The 17,297-nt window shown below is 45.4% G+C and overlaps 1 protein-coding gene across 1 annotated transcript in view; it reads left to right on the top strand.

The window, feature by feature from the left end:
- The first annotated feature begins 435 nt into the window (after positions 1–435).
- The window catches only part of LOC131281227 (neuronal calcium sensor 2), an 86,961-nt gene continuing 70,099 nt past the window's right edge, over positions 436–17,297 (top strand). The window contains exon 1 of the mRNA XM_058310494.1: positions 436–447. The gene's annotated coding sequence lies outside the window, so the exon portion shown is untranslated. The remainder of the gene's footprint in view (positions 448–17,297) is intronic.

Raw genomic sequence — 17,297 nt, 5'->3', positions numbered from 1 at the left:
ACAAAAAAAAAAAGAACGAGAGGAAATTTATCCAAGCATAAGAAGGGATATCAAGAGCATAAAAAAAGGATGTTTTCTCCGTACATAGACGATAAGTTACGCCGAAGAAACGAAATTTCTCCACCAAGCATTCATAAAACACATTACACTCCGCGTGCCGCTGCATCCTGCTGCAAAGTTCCTCATCTCGGCTCGCGACGATGCCATCGTCGTCGTTATCGTGAAGCTAACGATGCACCGACGCCGTCAGCAACCGGAAGGGGGCCAAGTCGCACGGCTTGGCTCACGGCTCGTGATTTATGTGACCGTCGTTTATTTTTATCCATCCACATCATCGACTGCTGCACGCCCGTCTCCGTTACCGTCGCCTCCGTTACGCCATCGCCCTTTCACACGCCGCCGCCGCCGCCGCCGCCGCCGCCGCCGAAGCCCATCGATCCCTCGCAGGTGAGTTAATAGTTTTACATACTTACGATATTTCATCGCGCTCATTATTCGCACCACCTCTCTGCTTCGAATGGAATGGATTCGTAACACGCCCTTGCCGGGCCTTTATTTTTCAGCCCGATTCTGCAAGGGAGGAGGGTGGTTCGGAAGACGGTTTATTTATTTTAATTCATAGAGCACATTCTCGTTGGGAACAGTCCACTTGGTTCGGTTTGGTTTGGCTTGTTCTTCAGCTAACGAGTGATATAGTGAGGTGTGGAATGTGCCAGAATTTCGGTTGAGACTCTTTGGAGATCTGTTGTTTTATAGTTTTATGAATTTTTGGAGGGTTTTCTTCATTCTAGGTTCCAGCGGTTCCCAATAGGAGTACGTCTTCTAAAACATTTTCCACAAATGCTGTGAAAATACTACTGTTTACTGGGTGAAATCTCGCATATTGAGCATGTTAAGAATTTTGCTCCTAGAACTGTGTAATTAACCATTAGTTTTGTTAGTAGTCATAGTAAATTATGTTTACCCGCTGGAGCTGCTCCAACGACAGGTGACACTTGACAACTGTCAAGCCTCGATCTGAAAATGACAAGGCGACCGATAGAAGACGTCTCTTTTATCAATTGTAAATTGGTTCGTAAATTTGCATAGGCATATGCTAAACTAACACCTGAGAGTGGTTTGAGAACCTCTGGTTTAGCCAAAACATCGATGAGGCGGATAAAGGAACATGTTTGACGAACAAGAATTTTGATTGAATCGGCTAAACTAATAGAGAAGTGGATTGTGTGTTAACAATTCGGTTGAATTCTTTTAACATCGGAAAAGTACTGCCTTGCTTAAGAGTTGGAGTATGTCTCTTTGTCCCATGTCTCGCCGGTTCAAGAAGCTTCTGACTCTGGAATATGCTAATGAAAACCACGTGCCATGGGGGGAGTAGTATCTTCCCTTCGAAAACCTCCAAAAACCTTTTGTTCGGTGAACTTTCGACTCGGGGATTTCCCCCTTTTCCGGGCCGAGGTTTGCTTTCTCCCAAAGAATGTTTGGTGTCTATCGGGTTCTTAAATCTAGCCCCCGAACGGAAACATTGCCGAAACGCATAAATTGGGGTGGGTTGGCAAACTCGACGCGTCCTTCCGTTGCCCTTCCCCAACCATCGCTTAATTGTGAAGGGCAAAGACGCAACGGAGGGAGGACTTCCCTGAACCAAAAAAAAAAAAATGACTCGCTTTAGTTTCGGCAAGCATGGAAATTCCATCGCCTTTCTCTTGCTTTTCCGACGTTGGAGAAAAGCCTGCCTTGAGAGTGTGTTCGAGAAAACCAAGCGAAAGGGGGGGAAATGGTAAACCCATGGGAGGAAAATGCTACTGTTCCGCCGTAGCTTCGGAAGCTTTCGGAAGTTTTGCGTGTCGCTTATCAAGATTGTCTCCGCCGCTGGTGGCACTGTTTTATATTTATTCCTTAGGCGAAGTTTTTTCCTCGATGGTTCGCGGTGCGGGTAGAGGGTGGAAAAAAGCGGAGAGGGATGTTGATTAATGATACGATGAAGGACGAATGAAAGGACATGGAGAGCCTTACACGGCCGGCCCGGGGAGTCGTGTGACGGTTTAATAGTTTAATCCATCGTTTGCTTTCCCTTCCCCCTCGAATGCTCCACATGGTTTCCCGTCGTGCGGAGCGAAGTTCTCTAGTTCTATGGAGAAAAGTTTGTTCGCGATCCGAGCAGCCGAAGGGTGTGCCAGTGGTTAAATAATTTTCCGCCCACAAGGTTTATTAGTCAATAATTTTGGATTCAAATATAGACATTCATGCTTTAACGGTATTATTTTCGATTTATGCCATGCGAAGCGGAATCGTGGATCATGCGAAGTTTTTACTACGCTCTGTTGAAAATACGCTTCGTTGCAGGTTTTCTACTCGCTCGGAAATAATTCATATTAAAGTTTTTTTTTTTTCCCTAAACCGAACGTCGTTCAATGAACTCACATCCGAAACTGATCTTTGGTGAACCAACGGAAGCGATGAACTGTGACTTCGATGCTCCTATCACACAAACAAGCATCGTCGTTTCCTCTGTGTATGCTACCGTATAGTTATTGTGAATTCCATTTCTAATTGAATGACAATTTCATTAGCATGGGCAACAACCCATGTCGGGTCGGTTACTGGATGTTGGTTGGTCATCCGAAAATTGCTTCCGGCTGCAGAATTAGGTGACCGGGATGTGTTAGGAACACAAAAATATATCGAAAGTCGGTTCCAATTGGAGACGATAAGTTAAAACGGAAGGATGTGCTTCGATGAAGCGGAACTTAATTTAGCACACGGTGGCGAATGGGTTAAAGTCCAATTAACCGGTGTTATACATATTTCTACATTTGTTTTCAAACATTACAGTAGTTTTAATTGTGTGTAACAAGTACTTGCATATTTATCTGTTTAGCAGTCGACTTTTAAAGGCGTTTTTAACGATTGCAACTTTCATTTAACAGCAACACTCATTTCACTCATGTGAAACCCAACTTAGCACGTCTAAACGTGAAATAAATAAATAATTTGAGTTGCGGAACTAAAATTTCATTTAACGTAGCCTTGCTAGAAATTTATTTCACAGCAATGAAATTTACTTGACAGCTCGTGCAACTGACAACTTTAGAAGGCGTCAACAGTATAAAACCATTTAAAGTGATCGTTAAACGAAATAAACAAAGTCATTTTATGCGATTTAAGTTCACTTGCATGATTCACAACGCCAAATGAGTATTATTAGTAATTTTAGGGATGAAATAATACTGCTCATTTATAATTCTACATAGTTTGTTTATTGACTCATCATTGCCGGTTTACAGTTAAAGCGTTAATTTGTTGTGAGACGTGTAAACGCGTGATGCGTTCGGAAACTTTCAGTCCACTGAAATGAAGACGACTGAAAGTTTCTGTTGCATGGAAGTTGCTGTGATTTATCTGCACCTTTACAGCTTGTTAATGATTTTATAAAAATTTACTGATTTTATCAAACCAATTGTTCCAAAGTTAGCTTAGAAGGGAGCTTAACTATTATTATTTCCACATACTGATTGTGCAAATATGTGTCTCGGAGTACAACACTTCACGAATGGATAGAATTTTTCAATTCGTCAACAAAAAGAACTAAATAAAACACTCACGCTTGTAAGTAAAGAAAAATCTTAAGTCGTAAAGTAGAAGGTTATAAACTTATTGCTTCCTTCAGAGCTATTATTATGGTTACTTTTCTTCCGCTCTCACTTCTTATAACCCAATAATATCCCTAGCAATAGCGAAAATGTTATTCCCTCTCAGCCAACTTATCACGCAAATAATTGTTGTGGCGTGTTCGTGTGTGTATTTCTATGGTTTCATTTCCCCATCCCAATATCGCGGTATCGTGCGATTTTGCCACGGGTTCAAGTCAACTTCATCGCAGCAAAATGTTTTCGCAGCGTGATTCGAAACCGAAAGCAGCAACCGGAACCAGTTAGAATGCAGTTTAGAAATTGCCGGTTCCCAGCTCACATACCGATACCGAGATACGCTCCGGGAGGGTGTTCTTGGGCAGGATGATATGCTCGTACGTGCGAATATGCCAATGTTTCCTTCACTGCTCGCTTCCATATCCTCTGCGTATAATTACGTAATATGGAAATTAATGGCGGCTATAATTCAGAAAATTAATCCAACTTTTTACCACCGGAACACGGTCGAAGCACGACGGTATATCCTGCGGAGCATCGGGAGGGGCCATTGTCGGAGCCAGTAAAGTCCTTCCGTGGCTCCGGTAAGCCGGTCAAGGGCGATATGTTCGCATGTGTGTTGCCCGAATTGCCTTACCCCGGGCGAGAGGCAACCCTTTAGCGTTGAGCTTTAGATTCTGTTTCCTTCCCTTTTTTGTTCTCAACTCGCGCTTTGCTTTCGCTGCAGCATATTAACGTTCTGGGGTTTTCTCTTCTGATGCTGCTGCTTTCTGCAAGGCTTCAGGCCGGGGTCCTGCTGCGTTGACATCCTTGAGGCCATGTTAGCGCGCGTCTCGCAGCGAAACGCACCCCAAACTCCAGCAGACCGGGTGGAGCCGACATAAGAAAACCTACTCCGCGTGTGGAGTGTTTTTTTTTCGTGCGCCAGAAAGAAGTCCAAACCAAAAAAGGGCAAAGTTTGCGCCGCAAAGTAAGTGTTTCTTTGTTTCACGTCCATGCGTGTGTGGGGAAACGGTTGGAAAGGTGCGTGAAAATTGTTTGCGGAGAGTTTTTTTTCGCCGCTCCCACATGCACGCACCCCACTTGGTCCCGTTTTTTCTTTTTTTTTTGCAGCATACAAATCGGCGCATAGTCGAATGGTTGGTGATTGGTTATTTGCATAATTTTGCCCCTGCACACGATCCTCACGACGAGTGAGATTTGCTTTGGTGCAGCAATTTCTTTCACATTCGGTTACTTTCCGTAGGGCTCCGTTGGGCTTGGACGACGACATCACGTGGTAGATTACAATTCCCGATGACTTGGGGCGGGTATTGGTTACCCCCGGGGGTAGGTTCCGTGTTGATTGGTAGGGTAATTTGGTGGCCACATATGACCTTTAGCCCGCTTGGTCTTTGGAAGGTGTGCGTGTTAGAAGGTGCGCATGTAAAACCGTTAAGCCCAACGAGAGCTTAGTTTTAATGGAGTTTGCAGCAAACATTAAAAAAACAACATTTATAATTTTACACGCATGGTTTGCATCACCCTTTGGCCTACTCACTTTTCCAGTATCGATTTGTTGGCGTGTTCCAGAAGTTAACTCATCTGTTAAAAGGTTCAACTACGAGCTTGAGGTTTTGATAAGAAAACTATTTGTTTAAATGTTCCAAATCTTTTTAACCTTAAGACATGCGATGATAAAATGAACATGATCATTTGTCTTGATTTTATTTTGTTTTTGATTCTAATATTTTATCTTAATATGTTGTTTGTAGCTAAAGGATATAGAACAAACCCAAGATTCTTAGTTGATAGATGTTTTATTAAGTCACATCTTCCATTTTTTTCCCCGTCCCGTTGTTGATGGCCTTTGGTGCCAGATTATGCGACATTGTGGCGTGCCTTTTCTGGCGCCCGGTTGACTTTGATACAGCTTCCGAAAGGTAATCTGCACGTACGTTCGAGCGTGTCTTGTCCTCTCATCCGCTGTTGTCCTGGAACCCTTTCTTTGGCCTTCCCATCGCGTTGGAGTGTGTCCAAAAATTGCACCAATGGTGGCCAAAGTTTTAGTTTTGTTTTCGAAAACCCCTGTATGACGGCCGCGCGTACGCGTGTGTGTTGTGCACTTCAGCGCCCGCAAGCATCCTAACTAAGTCCTTAAAAAAAAGGTAAGGAAATTTCTTCGGGCAAGTGCGCGCTGCAAACTCTTCTCCGGCGTCGATGATGTGCAAAGTCGTTCGGTCCAAACTGTGAGCCACCTTCGTGAGCGCAATACTTTTGGCAGTGGACTCCCTTATATTCTCCTAACCCTTTTTCTTAGGCATTGTATTATCTTTCGTGCTTCAAGGCGGCGCTGGCAGCGGGAACTTTCTTTGTCGAAGGTAAAGTGTATGCGAGGAGGATTCGATAGACTTTACCGGAGCGAATAACATTGTTTGGCGAACCGATGCCTTGGCTCCAGCTACCTTCGCAAGAGAGAGGCAAGCGCTTTTCATATAATGGCTGCGACAATAGGGATCAACTGCTGAACTTCCAAGGCGTATCTTATCGAGCGTTCCTCTCCGTGCCCAGGGCAATGTTGTACCACCTCGGTTCAGGAACCATGCCAACGCATAACCAATCTTTTTTCCCCCGTGTGTATGGATACGTAGCAAACAAACCGTGCTATGAATGGCGAGACGAATACAATTAATAAAGAAACAGGATGCTCCTTTTGGTCGTTGTTTTCATCTTCACTTTTCTTATGGATTGGGAGATTTCGGTCTCTCCGTTGTGGGCGAGATTTGTGGACCTTTCGGGGTGGAGTTGGTCCATAGGAGTAATTTTATTTCACCCCTTTCCATATCTCTCCCCGAGCTGCTGGGGGAAAGCTTTTAACGCTTGGCATTGCACTATCGCTGGTGATGTCTAAAAATATCGCTACATTATGCAGGGGCTTCGTCCCTGGTCCGTTCTACAAACATCGACTTCAAACACCCTGTGCAGCATGTTGGAAAAATTCGCGAACGGTAAAGGCAAAAGTCCTAGCGATCGGACGAGATCGACGCGCTGTTGTGTGCATTGCAGTACAACCAGTGGCATGATTTGAATTCGAATCGGATAAAGCGGGAAACTTCCACCACTTGATTAATTCAATCATGTTTGCCGCCTTGCCACATTCGAGTGCGAAGGATATTTGCAGCAGTGCTTTGGTGTATAAGCCCGGGCGCCACCAAATTGCTGTTTTCAATGTTTGTCATGTGTGTTCTGCCGGCACAAATAGATAATCCCTGCTCCGCTCTATGGGTTTGTAGTGTGTATTTCTTTCTGTTTTTTTTTTTTGGTTTCAACTCAAATCGAAACACTTTGATGGCGACGACGAGGACGCTCGTTACCGGAATGTGTATCGAAAAAACTTTCCCGCATTCGGTCGGGGAGGTCGTTTGTGGCCAAGAAGGATTTCCCCGCAAAAAAACGTCGACAGCAAGAAATGGAGGCTCTGCGAGTAACTGGCTGGGAACGGTTTTGGAGAAAAAAAATGCTAGACTAGTTTGGTTCTGGTACGCTAATACTGGGCGGTTCATATATGATGCTTTTTGCGATGGCCTTTCTTGGCGAGAGAACAAAACAAAATGGGGGTAAAACTTCTCGACTGAAGCCTTAGTACCGCTCCGTTTGATTGGAGATTTAAATTTCCATAAATGTAGTATACTGTAACATTTTTCTTTGAAAACTTAAATCTGCGTGTACCAGATTGATTACTCTGCTAATGTTGATATGTACCTATAAATTGTTTGTGAAAATATACTTTTAGCGAATGACCTTTGAAGAATTGGTTTGATTGATGAAGTCCGGATGACTCGACAACCGAATTTGTCCCAAACCATTTCAAAAACAACAAGTTCAACGAGTTTAAAGTCCCTCGGAGAAAGTTCTGAAAATAAAACGCAAAAATGGCGGCGCTCTAAGGTAGCAGCATTTTTAAAGGAAACCACACGAAAGTCATATTTCCGCCCATGAGCGCTATGACCGTTGCTGCTATGTCGTCGAATGCAAATCGTCGTCCTATTGGCAGGAAAAAACCTGCTCCTCCAACCGAAAAGGATACAATAAAGCAAGCAAATGAAAACCGAATTTAATAATCGTTATTCATGAGCATATTGCTTCGTACGGTTTGGCCCGAGAACTCCCGTGCTGGTTTCCCGTTCGTTTTGCCGAAGGGGAAGATGAAGCGAAGCGCGTTAGCAACGGACAGCACAACGGTATGTCGTTTTGCCTTAAAACATCCGGGCATGGTAAACGGAATCAATGGAATCGGGATTAAGGGGGGGGGGGGGGGGGGAGCGGGACAGCCGGAGAGATCCTTTGGTCGGTTTTATAGCCAACCCACAGGGAACGACTAGCGAATGTCCACGGGGAGGCTTTTGGTTTCAGTCTGGATTTTCTTTTCCCCCGGGATCTTCTACCCCAGGAGTTCGGGCGAATGTAGGATTCCAGGACGCGGTTCTCTTCAGCTGGTCGCTGATCTTTACCAGCTCGCTCCAGTGGAATTATGGAGCCGAATCGTTGCCCACAAATACTGGTAGAATATGCAGAACTTTTGTTGCGATAGGACCTTCACAACCTTTTGAATCATCAGCACAATATAATGATGAGAAAGGATGGTGCGACGACAAAGTATAGCGGAGGGTTTTGTCCCTCGTCGCAGAACTTCTCTCTGCTACATGAATGCGAAGTGCTCAACGTATATTCACTGCACGTATGCAGAAGTTACGTTTTACTTCATTCCTCTTTAGTGAACGTACGGCGTGGACTAGTGAAAGGATTCGGACCGGGGCAGGATCAGTTGTTTGGAATAATCTTGTCATGAACTCGGGATACTCCACGTCACGTTAAACTGTATGCATGGTGTGAGTGAAACTAAGAATGACATTTTTGGACTACCAAAAAAAAATTCTTCAACACAAACCAAAGGGGGTCGCTGAATCCGAATACCCAAATCCGTGCTCTTTTTGCCTTTGCAACGGCATGCCCTCTAGTGTAGGCCACAAGCAGGTCCTGGACACTGTTTTCTGTGAAAAACAAATCTCACCCTGCCCTGCCCCCCTGGGTCCTGGGGGGAAGGTTCCCACGGCCCGAAACGAATGACGAAAGCGCGACTGTCACGCGAGCGAAAGGCTTTCTATTTACTACTTTATAATCTTTTCTCGTTCCCGTCCGATGGGGAAGCGGGAAGGAAGGGGCACAGAATGGGGCACTTTGGTGCTCGGCTCACGTGAGGCGGGTGGCAATTATAGCACTCGAAAGCTCGAGCTGGCTTAAACCCTTTCCGAAACGGTTGGTGTGTGTGTGTGTGACGGACGATGATCCTCGAGGGCTGACGAGAACTGTCGCTGAGCGAGAAAGGACCGATGATAGTGCAAGTGGTTGCGATGCACCACTGCTTCACGCGACACTTGACCGAGTGGCACACACACACACACACAGTACCGTCACAATGGCAGTAGCACAACAGAAAAAGAAGGGCACGGCATTCTCTCTCTTCATCACTACACTATATACTTTTTTGCAAATATTTTATTGCACACAACACTCGACTGTGAACAGTGGGATTGATTGGTGGAGTAAAATACAAAAAACAAAGAATTTTGATAACAAGTATAAGTGGCGATATTTACATTGTCTGGAAGAAAAACGAATCTTGGAGGCTTTATGAGTAACAGTTTTCTGATTCACTCCAACTTTATGTTTATTGCTAGTTTCAATTTACAGGGGTACTTGCGCGTTTGATCAGGACTTTCCAACTATTTATGACTAACAGTATAATATTAGAGTTTTTAATTTTGTAAACTACAAAAAATGTCGGGTTCCATTTTGTAATTTCAAAATAACTTTCATTTGACAAACTTACTTACCGTATGTGTGATAATGTTTGCACCATCGTACTAATATAGTCCCCGCACCATGACCAAGCAGCAGTGTATTCGCGATTTGTTACACGCGTAAAACCATATTGTCGATGCCATAGGAATATCCCGGTGGACCGTGGAAAAGGTCTTGGACAGGGATAAGTTTGGATAACTATTCATGGGGCTCCGTCTCATCCCTCGAAAAGTCACCCAAATTTAGGGTCAGGACCAGCTTACGTTTTGGATGAAAGATATGTGACCACCATACTGGATTCCGGCTTACTCAATATGGCGCTTTATGAAGGTCAATGCTTACTCTAAACGTATGTATGACAAGCCTCCGGAAAACATTGACCAGTTTTTGGAGAGAATTAGATCTAACCTACATTTTTATGACCTGCTGTGCATTCCGCAAGCGCATGCAGACTATATTGGCCACGAATGGCAACTCAATCGAAGACTTACATGCTTAACAATATCGACAAACACGTCGCTTTAGAAAAAAAAATGAAAAAAACTACATCCTAACAATTTTAAGGTTATTTCAAATTTTGTAATTGCTAAATGGTGCATACATTATCACGCATACGGTATGTTCAACCAAAAATGCCAACAAAAAAAAACGATTAGTTTTTTGTCCGTTTATTGGATGGAGATTCCCCACTGTGCGCTAATGTGTGAATACCGTCCGGGGTTGAAATGGCACGCGAAATGATGCTCTGCACATACACTTGCCACCGTTAGGAAGGGTTTGGAGCGTCGTGTGGGGCCGGGCGGAACGTCACCAAACAACACCTCGTCATTGCATTGGTTTTCGAAGGCAGTCACGAATGAATTTTTAAGTGAGTAATTTAGAAACGGCCACGAACGCTGAAATGACGCTGGTGCATGCGTGTTGTTTTTATTGCCTTTGGGGCGGAAGGAAATTTCATTTTCCCAGCAAAGTGTGGAGAGGAAGGGGGGCACCGTACTTGAAAGTAAGCACCGTGCCTTCTCCCCGCCCACCCGAGTCGAGTCGAGTGTGTTGTCTATTTCGTTTATTTGCACAAGTGCTTCCCCGCTCTTCGCCTCCCAACTCGTTCGGGGGCCTACCAACGTGAAGTGTCTCGCATTTGTTAGACTTAAATTAGATTTGCCACCGTCCGTCACAATCGTCCAGAGCGTTGTGTTGATGGTTCGGTTTGATTACGCTTTCAATTGGAGAAAGCGCCGACAGCCGATCACTTTCAAGTGTTGCTAATAATCACTCGATTATCGATTCGCAAAAAAAGGGCCCTCGACTGTTATGTGCAGCCTCTAAAGCCAAAGAAAAAACTAACTTCGATACCAATAAATTGTCGAGAAAATGGCTGTCGAAAGGACGTTATTGAAAAGCCACACCAAATGCCAATGAAAAACGGCAACATAAGCAAACGTGCGCGCGAGAGAGTCTTCTTTCAACCCGCTACGGAATAGAATGTAATTGTTTGCAATTATCTAACCTCCCGGCTTATCCTATGTGCTTATCCCGGCTATTTGAATGTTGCATCCTTTCGCTCCCATAAATCACAACACGCGTTAATGCCTTTTTGGGGCTGCACGTTTTATGGAGAAGCGTTGATTTGTGGGATCTGCTTTGCATCGGTAAGCATTATTTATATTTACCGTTCGTTTGCCGCCCCCCGAAAACGTGATTGTCCTAATATTGCCACATGGGGAAGGACGTGGGAGGTTGTTGCACAGTTTCAACAATCGATAAATTATCCTTACCCTTTTGGTCGCGCAGTACGTGGCCGGGTCGTGTATCGTTAATTAAAATCGCCAGCAATCGAAAGCGGTCTTCCGGATCGCGCGCTGGCCTTTACCATCTCTCTACCTTTTCCTCGGCCAGCCGATCCTTAAACTCCCCCCCCCCCCCCCCCCCCCCCCCCCCCCCCCCCCCGGTCATTACCGTAATCACCACCTTGGTGCCAAACGGGAGTGGGGGCGATGGAGTGGAGTAACAGAGCAGAGTGTCGTCCTGCTGCGCTTTGTCCTTTTGCGTGCGTGCGTGTGTTGGTCGGAAAATTTGCAAAATCCTTAGCCGAGGACAGGCTGGCCGGCGGGGTTTGGTGGGGTGGTACTGGTTAGTGGATCTGTCATGTACATGGCTGCGTTCATGGCCAGTCGCTAACAGCATCGCCTCAGCCTTCATCGATGGCATGTGAAGATACGAATTTCTCATCAGAAATATCCCCAGAAGCAATGCGTGCATCGGCGCACCGGCTCTGGCCGGATGTTATGGACACGTAGCTCGTACGCTTGAAGTTGCTAAATTGTTGAAAGGACACAGAGTGTGTGTGTGGGAGAGAGAGAGATAGGGAGTAAGTGAGAGAGACGAGAATACACGATACGGAATTTAGGCTCCAGAAGAATGTCCCTCTAGAGTGCTTCCATTGTTGGGATTGTAGTGGTTTAAGCGATGTAGTCAATGCAGACCATCGACTGCGATGTCAAGGACATCCGGTGGTGTTGGATGATGTTGGAGGTCGATAATCCAATTGGTAACCACTAGCAGACGGCCATCACACTACTACTAGTTGTGGAAGGGCACGTACGACGTCCTGTGGCTCGTGCTCCCTGATGTCTGCAGTATCAGGATAGGCCTAACGGTGTCTTCGTTCTGGACCTCTCGGAAGTAGTGAAGCACAATATTGCACATCGGAGGTTCTCCGGTCGACCACCGAAACGTCTCCCAGATTGGTAAAACAATTTCAGTATCAGAAGTTGAGGACGGGTGTGTGTCCTTGAGTTGTCACAGCTTCCCCTAACGTTCCCGTTGGGACAACGCCCGGTCCCCAACCCCGCCGGATATAAATAGTGGAAAGCAATTTGTGATTCTGCCCACCGTAAGAGGCTTTGCGGTCACGACCAGCACACCTGTCATCGGTTTTTGGACGTTCATGGAGTTCGGCCCGTCAAAGCTGCTTCTTCCCGTGAAGAACTGCGTAACCTGATGGAACCACTTTGAATGTATTGCCTCGAACAGGTAACCACTCGCTAGCCTTCAGTCCCTTCAAAGGTTCGTTCTGGTTCTCGAGGGTGGTGGGGTGGTGTGTATTTCTATTTGATGAAGAGATATTTACTCCCGGCCTCGGTTATCTCTTCCGGTCGTGCCTCCCCGTGCCAACTCCGCTACCCCCGGGAAAGGGGTCGAGGCGCCGCGAGCTCCACAACCAATTTGTGTTGTCACTTGGGCTAATCGAAATTACCTAAAATGATAAATCGTACACACATAAACTGACTCGGTGGATATGGATGGAGGAAGGTTGTGGAGAAATTCCCCTCCCCGGGGAGGTTTGTAATTTTATCGAAAGTTAAATTTGTGAGCCCCTGGCCAAAGCCAGAATATCCACCAGCCTATCTCTCGGAGTGTTGTGAAGCAGCTTATAAAGCGGCGGATTGGAAAGGGGAACCACTAGGGGTCTGACCCCGGGATTTATCGCCTTTACGTGCGTTATCTAAGCCGACGATTGCTCCGGTATTAATGGTACGATCGTGTCCTCCTACCCTACACTCCCTTGAAACTCCTAAAAGCACTTCCTCTTATCGCCACCCAAAGTCACAGAACGCAAAATAAAAAAAACCCGGCAACGAAACAAACGGCGACCCGATTGGCATCTGGGCCCGCGCGCACCCAATCTGCCGTATCTCTTTTCTCTTGCTCTTGGTTAGTTTTGCTGGCGCCGCGTTTGGGCTTGTCCGAACGGGCCTTCGATCGCGACACGCCGGAAAAGTACTTTCCCTTCGAGTTTTTTCGTACGCAGTTCGGATTGCGGATGCTGGTTATCGCGGCGGACAATGGAATTTCTTTCTTCCGTTCTAGCTCATTAGTTTGCTGCATAATGTTTCCTAAATACTCACCGATCGATGCCGGAGGGTTGCGCCATTGATAACTGGCCCTGGCCGTACCGGAAGTACGGCATAGAAGTGCAAAAAAAAAGGGGAAGTAATAACCTATTTCCCAAACACTTGTTTTCGCGAACTGTTCCACAATGGAGCATGCTACAAAACCACGGCATAAAATCCGTTTTATTACCACTTCAGATATGCCTGCCTGCCCGCTTGCCTCCGGTCCTCTCTTCGACCGCGCAACACCAACACGATGGAACACCACCGAGGGTTAATGTTGCAAACCCCGTGGTTCATTGAGCTCGTGGTGGGATTTATTTTTAGGGCGGTTCGGGCGCGGCGCGGAGCGGGACCGATAAAATGCGGCTCGCAATAAACCAAAGCAAAATGTAAGAAAAAGAGAAAAAAAGAACCAACATCATCAACAACAAATCGTTGTTAACTATTTTTAACACAACACTTGCAATTTCACCAATTGCAGCAGTTCGTGCGGCGAATGCGGGGCAAATATTTTGCTGCAAATATTTTCCCCAACAAAGTACGAGGGGGGGTGCACAAAGGAAAATCAGCAGTGTGTGTGTGAAAGTGAAGGGGAGACGTGGTTCGGAAAAAATGCATTTGTTTCGTACAAATCAAAACATGAGCAAATGATGGTGCAGAAAGATCGGTTTGTGGCACAGTTAACAACGGAATAAGAAATATTCCACCGCGTGAAGAAGATGGGCGAATTCGTGGATGTAGGTTAGGTTCGTCCGTTGAGCGATAAATGACTTGAAAGATACGTACGTTGTGTGGAAACAAAAGTTGTCTCCAAAATAAACGCAGTTCTTGGGGAATCCCACTTAAAATTGTATTGCTCTTAAAACGCCAGTGTCGAAGTGTGCATGAAAAGTGCAACTGCACCGATCTGACGAACCTCAACCCCCCTTGGTCATAGCGAAGTTCACCCAACCCGACGGGGCCGAAGCTCGGTGACAAAAATAACCTCCTTCCAATCACGAGACCACAATGGTTTACCGTCGGACTTCTCATCCGTGCATCCATTGACACGGTGGAGTGCGCAATATTATTTTTAGAGCTCGCCGACGACGATCCAGAGACGATTTGATATTCGGGTCTTATGTCACCGTAATTTTATTGGTTGTATTGCGGTTTTTGTTAAGCCAGAAAAAGATGGCCTATTAACAAGGCTAGAAGATGTAACATGGATTTTAGTAGGTTTAGAAAGATGATCATACCAAAAATGTAAAGATACACATACATTGGGCATCTAGAAATTACCATTGCCTATAGTTTTGTTTTACTTTGCTGTTTTTATCGTATCTCAAAAGTCGTTTAGGGTAACGGTACCAATAGTGGTGCACTTAGTAATGTAACTAACAATACGATGTGCTTTATAAGTGTTAAGCACACAATATTTTACATATTTGTACCAATTATGATCGAAACACGACTTTTCTTCTGTAAAACATCAATTTTCACCGTAAAACATTAAAAATAGACGAAAAAGCGTTTATTTCTTCCGAGTTGGTTGCTCCTATAATGGTGGTTTTGGTTCCTATAGTTGTGGTATCGTGTTCCTATAGTGGTGGTAGTACTTGGAAATGACTGAATATATTTTGACTGTGACTTATTTTTGAAGAATATTTAAAACAGAATGGCCAAAATATTCATAGACCAATGCATTGGCCTCAAAGAACTCTCATAAACCAATGCATTTGGCAGTGATTTATAGCCTTAAGGAAATCATGGCATAGCTGATAAATTCTTAAGAAATCCAGCATATTAGTACAACCTGTTCGGAAAATGGAATGGAATGGGATGGTTCATCTTCTGAACACTCCGCAAAAGATCAAAGAACATTTCATAGAAGAACAAATATCTCCATTGTACTTATTTCGTCGTAGAGTTAAGATTTTATTCCACTACATCCACTATTAGTACTAGCACCACTATAGGAGCACTTACCCTACTAGGCACGGATTTTCGATTCAAAACATTTCTTGGAAGAATTATTGCGTGACGATATCGTTAATCTACGATTTGTTTGCGTTAATGCAATTTTAATTTCGAAAATGCGTTCTTACTGCACGAACATACTCACCGAGTTACGAATCGTCACGGAAATTCACTCTCTTACATCGTGAATGAAATTGCTAATGTTTTCTATTCCGATGTCGTTATACTTTGCACATTTGAAATGCCAAGCTTCCTGCCTTCTTTATTCGATGGGAGAATTACTCGAGCGGCTTATCTTTTGCCATTCTTTTTCCAGTTAGTACACCGAGTAAAGAGAACATTATCATTATTTATCTTTGCACTCGTTCACGCTGGTTCCAACGGTTTTTTTTGTTTCACTTTAAAACAGCAACTGGGAAGATTATTGTCCCAGCAGGGATATAGTTTGCGACCGAGTTTGTTCTCGGATGTTTAGTTTTAGTCGATCGCTGATTGGTATTTACACGACGTAAATGTTACGCCCGGTCGCTCTAATGCTTCTGTTCGGATATGTTCGCATCTTGTTAACTCATTTGAAGAACACGTTCGGTATCAACCACCCCCGGGGAGGGAGGAAATGAAGGTCAATTTGGCCTCCGACTATCCGATAACTAATCATGCATTAGGAGTTGTTCGGATGGACTTCGGTACGCGTGTCGTTGTGACCTATACCGAGGGTTTCACTACCCGGTTCGGTTAGGAAAATGATCATCTCATATCCGGTTCATATGAGCAACGGCTTTGCGAAGACCAATGTGTCACCCCTTCCGCACCCCGCGGACTCATCTTCCGCTGCGGTTAATCCGATAATTAATGGACGCCTTTCAGACAACTTCATGCGACCGTAGCGATTAGTGCGCTGCTCCTCTCCAGTGTAGCGACAAAGTGGCCAATCAATCAGGTGCCGATTACGAGCCAGTTTAGTCGGGAGGATCCTCCGCAGTCCGGTCGCGCTATTACGTTTACGCCATAATCGACGACTTTCCCGTTTGTCGACTGCAATCACGCGGCTAAGTGAGTGTTGGATGTGGCGCATTCATGACTTCCAGTTGGGTTTGGCGATACCATTTCCCAGGGCCGCGTGCTCTTATGTCGATCCTTCAAGACTACCAACTCACAGTAACGGGTTGTGGTTGATGATTAAATTTATCTCATTTGTAGGCTTGCCGTCCTCCGCCGTACTTCGTTTTCGATCCCACCACATCATCATCATCATCATCATCGTTTGTTCATGTTCGTCGTATTTGCCATGATGTATTTATTGGGCCCTCGAGGGGAGGAGGGGGTGAAGGGACCCCGTGTACCCCTATCGTGTGCCAAATCATCATCCCCCGAGGCGGATGAACCGGCAACCTCACATCTCATACATCATCCGAAACAATCGTTAATATGATGAGGCGCCGGCAGTGGCTGGGCTCGAGGGGAGAGGGGGGGCATGGGAGCTTGCGCTCGTCACTCGAACGAATGGATCGGACCTATAGTAGTAATGTGTATCAGCGCGGGCAAAACAAAACCAAACAACAAAAAAAAACACAAAAACATGAAATAAAAGCCCGATAGCAACATCCTCCTCCCACGTGCGGACCCTTCTTCGTTGTTGTGTATGTGCGCGACGCGTCATTTGTACCCCGCCGGCGGCCTCGGCCTGCTCGCGGTTTGTGGAAAATGGCAAAAGTATGTCTCCCCGCCCGACGACCGCACACATCCAGCCCCGTTCCCTCTCGTCGCCTGTGTGGAGAAAAGGAAGCGGGAGGGGGGGGGGGGGATCCAGATGCTGGAGAATGGCCTTGTTCACTCCGTTTTTCCTCAATCAACGAGGCGATTAGAGAAAACACGAAAAAAAAACCCACACACACCGCGCTGGAAAATAAAGATCGCGAAAAGGAGAGGGAAAGTATGAGCGAGTGCTCTA

This window comes from Anopheles ziemanni, chromosome 2, assembly GCF_943734765.1.
Source record: "Anopheles ziemanni chromosome 2, idAnoZiCoDA_A2_x.2, whole genome shotgun sequence".
Classification (NCBI taxonomy): domain Eukaryota; kingdom Metazoa; phylum Arthropoda; class Insecta; order Diptera; family Culicidae; genus Anopheles; species Anopheles ziemanni.
The sequence above is the reverse complement of the archived record's forward strand: the minus strand, read 5'-3'. Positions and strand labels throughout refer to the sequence as shown.